Source organism: Phaseolus vulgaris, chromosome 8 (genome assembly GCF_051622355.1).
Source record: "Phaseolus vulgaris cultivar YP4 chromosome 8, ASM5162235v1, whole genome shotgun sequence".
Lineage (NCBI taxonomy): Eukaryota > Viridiplantae > Streptophyta > Magnoliopsida > Fabales > Fabaceae > Phaseolus > Phaseolus vulgaris.
Genome location: NC_143505.1, coordinates 40,293,548 through 40,302,175, shown reverse-complemented (window position 1 = coordinate 40,302,175; position 8,628 = coordinate 40,293,548).

Genomic DNA, 8,628 nt, shown 5'->3' with positions numbered 1-8,628 from the left:
AGGCGCAGAGGGAACACATGGTTGACGAAAGGGTGTCTAGGCAGCCCTCACCTCCAAGAGCGTTCCCCATGCCATTCTCCCCTGAGATCATGGGAACCATGGTGCCTCCCAACCTGGTGGGGGTGAAAGCATCGTTCAAGGGGGTAGAAGACCCGGAGGCACATCTGACGGCGTTCCACACCCAGATGATGTTGTCTGGGGGTTCAGACGCTGTCTACTGCAAAATGTTTATGAGTACGCTCAGCGGAATCGCCATGGAGTGGTTCGTGAGCCTGCCAGAAGGACATATCACGTCTTTCTCTCAGTTCTTGAAGCTTTTCACTGAACAATACATCGTCAACAAGGCACCTGCAGTGGTGTCCTACGATCTGTTCGACGTGCGCCAATACCAGGGGGAGTCGCTGAAGGACTACCTCAACCGCTTTGGGGCACAAGTGGTTAGGCTGCCCAGCAAAGATGAAGATATGCTGGTGCACGCGTTTAAGAAGGGAGTGCTGCCTGGCCCTTTCAGCGAGTCTCTCATCAGGAGCCATCCCAGCACCTTTGCAGAGATTCGACGACGTGCGGTGGCGCACATAGTGGCAGAAACAGAGGTTTCTGAGAAGAGGGGAAGTGCTGCACCACCCAAACCGCATGGAGGGCAAGGAAAGCCACAGCAAGCAAGGGTGCATGAGGCCAAGGAGGGGAAGAAGGTGCGGGAAAAACCTCGTTCCTATGCACCAGGCAAAGACCAGAGCAGGGGGCGTGCAAGGGAGAATAACGCACCCCCGAGATACAACTTCATGGTAGGATTGGCGGATCTCATCGCCCTTCCTGCTGTAGCAGCAAGACTACGAGTACCAAAGAAGACAGATAAGGTACTTGGAAGGAAGAAGAATGAATGGTGTGAGTTTCATCAGGCCTTTGGCCATACACTTCATTCCTGTTTGGCGCTGGGACACCAACTGGCAGAGTTGGTGAAGTCTGGTTTCCTAGCAGATTACCTACGTGAGCCGCAGGGTGATCGCGCGTCAGGATCCCAGATCGAAGAACAACAGCATGAAGTCCCTGTGCATGGGGAAGTGCAGACGATCGCGGGAGGCTTCTCTGGTGGGGGATGCACAACTTCACAAAGAAGGAGATACGCTCGATCGGTGATGGCGGTAGATGCAGTGAATGAGAGTCATTACCCTGAAGTGGACATTATCTTCAGGAAAGCTGACCTACGGGACGTTGTCCCGCACGACAACGACCCTGTGGTCATTTCTCTCATCACAGCAGGAAGACGAGTGCATAGAGTACTCGTAGATCAAGGAAGCTCGGCGGATGTCATGTTCTGGCCAACATTCAACAAGCTACAGTTGTCCCCTGATCAGTTAAAACCGTATACTGGTTGTCTCTACGGTTTTGCAGGAGATCAGGTAGAGGTGCGGGGATACATCGAGCTGAGGACAACGTTCACTGACGGAACGACAGCCCGCACTGAAAAGATAAAGTACCTGGTGGTGAACGCCCCTTCCGCGTACAATGTCTTGTTGGGAAGGCCAACACTCAATAGACTGGGCGCGATACCGTCGACAAGGCATATGAAGTTGAAGCTGCCGTCGATGGAGGGGACCGTGATAACCATCAAGTCGGATCAGGCTGAGGCAAGACGCTGTTATGAGAACAACTTGAAGCAAAAGAGAAGTGTGTGCCACGTCACCACAAAACCACCACCAGGCGTGCGCGAAGAGCGATCGGTGGTCAGGGAGACACAGGGCGCTCGGAGGATGGAGGATGCTGCGGTGGGGGGCTCCCAGGTAGCCCAAGTTGAAGAAGAAGAGGAAGGCGCGATCACTCCTCGCGAGTCAGGGATCGCGAGGGCGGTCATCGCCAGCGAGAGAAGGCCCCATCCAGCTGAAGGATGGGTCGAAGTGGACGTCGGGAGAAAAAAGTTCAAGATAGGGGGATCCCTCGCTGAAGAAGAGCGAAGGCTAATCATGGGTGTGATTGAGAAGCACATGAATGCCTTTGCATGGTCAGGATCCGATATGCCAGGAATCGACCCCGATTTCCTCTGCCATCGTCTGTCGATGGACCCCATGGTTCGACCTGTGCGACAGAGGCGAAGGAAATTCAACGAGGAAAAGAGGAAGGTGATCCACGACGAAGCGTAGAAGGTCCTTGCCGCAGGGCACATCAGAGAAATCCAGTACCCCGAGTGGCTAGCGAATGTGGTACTGGTTCAAAAGGCAAGCGGCAAGTGGAGAATGTGCGTGGACTTCACTGACCTCAACAAGGCGTGCCCCAAGGATTCTTACCCCTTACCCAGCATAGATGCTCTAGTTGATAGCGCCTCGGGGGGAAAGTTACTCAGCTTCTTGGACGCTTTCTCGGGGTATAACCAGATCAGGATGCACCCAATGGATGAATGCAAGACTGCGTTTATGACCGAACGGTCGTGCTATTGCTACAAGGTCATGCCATTCGGGTTAAAGAATGCGGGGGCTACCTACCAGCGGCTCATGGACAGGGTGCTCTCGCCCATGCTGGGAAGGAACGTACACGCCTATGTAGATGATATGGTGGTTACGTCCGTAGAGAAGAAGCATCATGCAGCTGATCTGGAAGAGCTATTCACCACCATTGCCAAGTACAGGCTGAAGCTCAACCCTAAGAAATGCATTTTCGGTGTGGAGGCTGGGAAGTTCTTGGGCTTCCTCTTGACAGAGCGGGGAATCGAAGCTAATCCGGAGAAGTGTGCGGCGATCGTGGCAATGAGGAGCCCAACGACGGTGAAGGAGGTGCAGCAGCTCACCGGTCGCTTGGCAGCTCTGTCCCGGTTTATGTCCGCTGGAGGGGAGAAAGGTCACCCATACTTCCAGTGTCTCAAACGCAACAGCAGATTTCTCTGGACACAGGAGTGCGAGGAGGCCTTCATCAAGTTAAAAGGGTACCTGGCGAGCCCACCAGTCTTGCGAAAACCCCAGGTAGGCATCCCTCTTCGTCTATATTTTGCTGTGACGGAGAGAGCAGTCAAGTCGGTCCTGGTGCAAGAGCAGAGCCAGGCCCAGAGGCCTGTTTACTTTGTGAGTAAAGTGCTGCAAGGCCCTGAAACGAGGTACCAAGCCCTCGAGAAGGCTGCTCTGGCGGTGGTGTTTTCAGCCAGAAGACTCAGGCATTACTTCCACAGCTTCACAGTGGTGGTAATGACTGATCTGCCTATCCAGAACGTATTGAAGAAACCTGATGTAGCAGGCAAAATGGTCAAATGGGCAGTAGAATTGTCAGAATTTGATATTCAGTACGAGCCCCGAGGACCGATCAAAGGGCAGGTGTTCGCGGACTTTGTAGTCGAGCTATCATCAATCGCGACACCTGCAGAAGGGCTAGATTTCCGATGGGTGTTATCGGTGGATGGCTCCTCTAATCCGCAGGGAAGCGGCGCTGGAGTCATCCTGGAAGGACCAAATGGGGTACTGATCGAGCAGTCCCTCCGTTTTGCCTTCAAAGCTAGCAACAATCAGGCGGAGTATGAGGCCCTGATCGCAGGAATGTTGCTAGCAAGAGAAATGGGAGCAAGAAATCTGCTGGCCAAGAGCGATTCGTTACTGGTCACCGGGCAGGTTACGGGGGAGTTCCAAGCAAAGGATCCCCAGATGGCAGCCTACCTGGAGTATGTGCAGCTCCTGAAGACGTCCTTCGCCGAGTTTGAGTTAGTGCACGTGCCAAGAGAGCAAAATGCCCGAGCAGACCTGCTTGCTAAGCTGGCCAGCTCAGGCAAGGGGGGGAAGCAGAGGACCGTCATTCAGGAGACCCTGAAGGTGCCGCGCGCGTTCGTATCAGACAACCAGGTGCTTCATGTATACAAGTCAATGGAGCGTCTAACGATCGGTCATCGGTCGTTGACCCAAGAAACGCTAAGAGCACCGAGGGTGAGATCGCGACCCTCAAAGACCGATGAGTCGATGGAGGTCCATGCGGAGAAGGAACCCGACACCTGGATGACGCCATACCAGCTATACTTAGAAGATGGTGCACTCCCGCTCAATCTGGCAGAGGCAAAAAGAATAAAGAGGGGTTCAAGTAAGTTTACTCTTATAGATGGAAGCCTATTTAGATTTGGATTCTCTCACCCTGTGCAGATCTGTGTACACGGCGAGCAATGCACCAGGCTCATGTCTGAGCTGCACGAGGGGGTGTGCGGAAGCCACGTAGGTGGTCGCGCTTTGGCAAGTAGAGTACTCCGTGCGGGGTACTACTGGCCAAAGCTGAAGGAAGATTGCATAAGGTTTGCTCGGCGATGCAAACAGTGTCAACTGCATGCAGACTGGCACAAGGCACCCCCTAAGGAGTTGAGGTCCATCCATAGCCCGTGGCCATTCCATACATGGGGGATTGACATCTTAGGACCCTTTCCCCTGGCGACAAGGCAGATGAAGTTCCTCATCGTGGCCATCGAGTATTTCACCAAGTGGGTGGAGGCAGAGCCAGTCGCACACATCACCGCACAGAAAGTTGAACACTTCGTCTGGAAGAACATTGTCTGCCGCTTCGGAATACCCAAGAGGCTGGTTTCCGACAATGGCACCCAGTTCACAAGTCATCAGTTGAGGAAGATGTGTGAAGAGTTAAAGATACAACAGGTCTTCGCATCAGTGGAGCACCCACAAACCAATGGGCAGGTGGAGTCAGCAAACCGAGTGCTGCTCAGGGGGCTGAAGCGAAGACTAGACAAGGCCAAAGGAGGCTGGGCAGAGGAGGTCCCCAGAATTATATGGTCTTATCACACCACCCCACAGTCCAGCACCCATGAGACACCCTTCAGCCTTGTCTATGGGACAGACGCCATGATTCCTGTGGAGATACAGGAGAGCTCCCCCAGATTCTTGAACTTCGTTGCTGAAGAGTCCAATGAAGAGCGTAAGGTGAATCTGGATCTGCTAGACGAAGTGCGAGAAGAGGCCAGAGTCAGTGCTGAAGCTGTGAAGAGAAGAGTAGAGCGGAGGCACAACTATAAAGTGAGGCCCAGGCGCTTCCAGGAAGGTGATCTGGTGATGAGAAAGGCGCATCAGAATGACATGCAGAACAAGTTATCCCCAAAGTGGACAAGCCCGTACAGAGTGGTGGAGACATTGGAGAACGGAGCCTATCGCCTAGAGACTTTGGAGGGAGGAGCAATCCCCAGAACGTGGAACGCCACCCATTTAAAATTTTATTTCAGTTAAAGTTGTACAGTAATGGCGTTCTCGCGCTAAAAGATACATGCTTTGTATGTGGTGGAAACAGTTGAACAGACAAGGGGGCACTCTTTTCCCTAAGGAGGGTTTTTAACGAGGCCACCCAATTAAAGAAAAATTTCCAGCATATCAAGTGTGCTCAAGTATTAAAGTTAAAATCCTCCTTGCCCCAGGTGCAAGTGCAGGTGATTGGTTGGGCCCTACTTGCCCTAGGTGCAAGTACTGGCACCGATCTAAGTCTTCCTCACCCCAGGCGTGAGCGCAAGCAGTTAAAGGTTTGAAAAGCCAGGGGTGCTAGTAAGACCAAGGAAGGGAAAGGAAAGGTTTTGACAAAACGTCCTTACCCACTTGGCATACACCAATATTGGCCCAGTAAGACTCTTAGTCCGAAACCCTTCTCACCCCAAGAGTGAGGCAGGGAATGAGCGACTCAACCCGCCAAAGGGAGATGACCTTGGGGAAAGTAAGAGGGGTTAGCGAGAAACACTTTTCTTTCCCCAAGACGAGGCATCACCTTGAGCGATTGGTGTCAAAGTCCTCTATGCACTTAGCGCTAGAGCGACAGAGAAAGCTAAGTAAAGACTAAAGAACGATCACTGATGAGTCGTCAGTAATTGGCTAGTGGTGCAAAGCAGCGCACGAGGACTGTTAAACACCAAGTTGAGAGAATAGCCAGTCGTGATCAAGTAGAAGCGAAAGAATAAGAGAAGCAGATCGCGCTAAGCCTAAGCTGGTTAACACTTAGTCGTGTGCGAAAGGAAAGGTAAAGCCCAAGATCGCGCTGAACCTAAGCTAGCTAACAGTTAGTCGCGCACATAAAGATAAGTGAAGTTCAAAGAAAATACAAGGGAAGAAACTGATGCAAGAAAAGAAGCATTGAGATATTACATTCATAGCCAAGTCTTATACAATTTTAAAGTACAAAGAAAAATTGTGCAGAAGTTAAATTTACAGAGAAGAGAAAGGTTTAAGGGGCAGGAGGGATGAGCTTTCCATCCACCACTTCATGGTAGATGCTGAACTGTGAAAGGTCCAGGTCTGGGAGAACGCATCTGATTTGCTCGAGTGCTAGCTCGAATCCATCTGTAAGGGCATCAGCACCCACGTTCATCAAATCAGCCTTCTCCACCTCCAGTTCTTGCTTTGAAGCCTCCGCAGCATCTCTCTCAGTGGTGACGGCAGCAAGGGAGGAGGCAGTTTCAGACAGTTTGCCTACCACCTCCTCGAGTCTCTTCTCCCCAGCAGCAGCTGCTTCTTTGGTGAACTCGAGCTCCCCCAATAGCTGAGTGTTCTGTTAGCGCAGGGAGGAAGTCTCGACCCTAAGCTCCACCACCTCGCAGTCCAAAGAGCTCACCATCTGCCCCATCAAGATCTCCGTCTTGATGGTCTCTTGGACCTGCGCTAGGTATTCTCTCCTAGCCTTCTCCACCATGCCTCGCATCAGTTTAACGGACCCTTGAGCAGCTTCGAAGTCACTTCGCAGTGACTCCTTGTCGTGCTCAAGCTCCTTCACCCTCTTCTCCAGGGCTATTTGTTTGCGATGCTGGGTGGAGAATTCCAGAGAGAGCACCACCTGCCTTGCCAGGTGCATGTCAACCTCATCGCCATTCCACTCGACGAGCTCCCGGTTACTTATGAGCTGTCGAACTAGGGTGATGACCCTGCTGAAATTCTCGTGGGTGGCCCCAGAAGCACTTGGGCGCGAGCTAGACCCACCGCATTCAGCAGTGGCGGTAGGGATTGGCAGCAGTGGTGGTGGTGCACCCCCAGTTTGGGCAGAAGCACCCCCAGCAGGATGAGCGGATGGACCAGGTGATTGGCCTGCTGGGGGGGAAGATGGCAGTTTGGTAGTTGGAGGCAACTGCTGGCCTGGAGAAGGAAGGTTGATGGGCTCTGAGGCAGTTTGAGCGCAGGGAGGAGGGGAAGACCCTTCCTCTACTTCCACCACCTCAATCTCTCCAGGCTGGAGAGATGAGCCCCCCTCAACTGCTGCTCTCTTCCTCTGGCGGTGTACAAGAGGAGAGCCTGAGCTCTCCTCTTCAGTTGAAGCAGCAGCAGCAACAGCAGTTGAGGTGGAAGCCTTCACCAGCCTTTTCCTTTTCTTCCCTTGCTCGGGGCCTTCAGCTGGTGCGACCGAGAGTGGAGGGGCTGCAATGGGCTCAGTTGTAGAAGAAGAGGAGCCAGTGCCCTTGGCTCCCCTACGTTTGGCAAGCTCTAGCAGGGCCAGCTTCCTGTCTTTCCCCGTCATTGAGTCTGCATAGACGAGAAAAGGAGGGGTTAGTTGACCAAGGTATGCAAGTAAGTTAAAAAACACATAAAAGCATGCATGGAAAGGTGCAGGTATCCTAAGAGGAGAATGAAGAGCTACCTATATACTTTTTTAAGGCCACCACATCGAACTCGTCTTTGATGAGACGAGCAGAATTGTACTTGGCCCCCAGGAGCAGCCCGCACAGCTCGCGCTCATAGGGAGCCATAGCTTCGAGGCCCCTGGATTTCTTGAATTCGACTCCAGGAACCCAGTAGAGGGGGTACCCCTCGAGCAGATTTGGACTTTGAGGGGTAGCATATATCATGTAGAATCTGCCCTTCCAATCTTTGAAGGATTGCTGGTACAGGCCCAGTAGCACCCGTCCAGGAACCCCGTTCAGGCTGACCCAGGACCTGTCCCCAGGGTTCTTCGCTTCGAAGAAGTAGAGGAACACGTCCACGGAGGCGTTGTGCCCGAAATAGCTGCAGAGGATCTGAAACGCCCGGATGAAGGCCCAGGCATTTGGATGGAGTTGGCAGGGCGCGACGTTTAACTCCATCATCAGCTCCTTTTCGAAGAAAGTGAAAGGGAGGCGCAGCTTCAACCTCTTGAAAATAGCGGAGTAGATGAAGACGAAGGGCACCCCATTGGTGGCCCTGTCATCCGCGCAGATAGGCATTCCTCGGGGAGGAATGCGGATTTGGATGTTGAAGTCATTCTCCCTGTCGATGGAGAAGGAAGGCTCATCGGGGTTGCGACTTAGCAGAGACGTGAGATGACCCTTGGGCAGCAGGGTGGTGGTTTCAGCGAGCAATGCCAAGGGAGCCCATTCGTAGACTCTGGCATTGTCGTGGTAGGAGGTAGCCACAGGCGGTGGTGGAGCTGGTGCACTCGCGGAAGGCTGTGCGCCAGAGGATGGCGCACTCGCGGAAGGCTGTGCACCAGAGGATGGGGCAATGATGCGCGCAGTTTGTTTCAAGCGAGCCATCGTGAGATAGCTGCAAATGGAGAAAAAACGAAAAAGGTCAGAATGAATGGAAGAAGAGGGAATGATGAATGTTTCGGTGAAAACAGAGAGGGGAAAGGAGAAGGAGATGCCCAGGTGAAAAGAGAAAGAAGAAGAAGCAGAAGCCAGAGCGAGGGCATGAAAAACCCTAGCGCGGGTTCGAGAGAGGG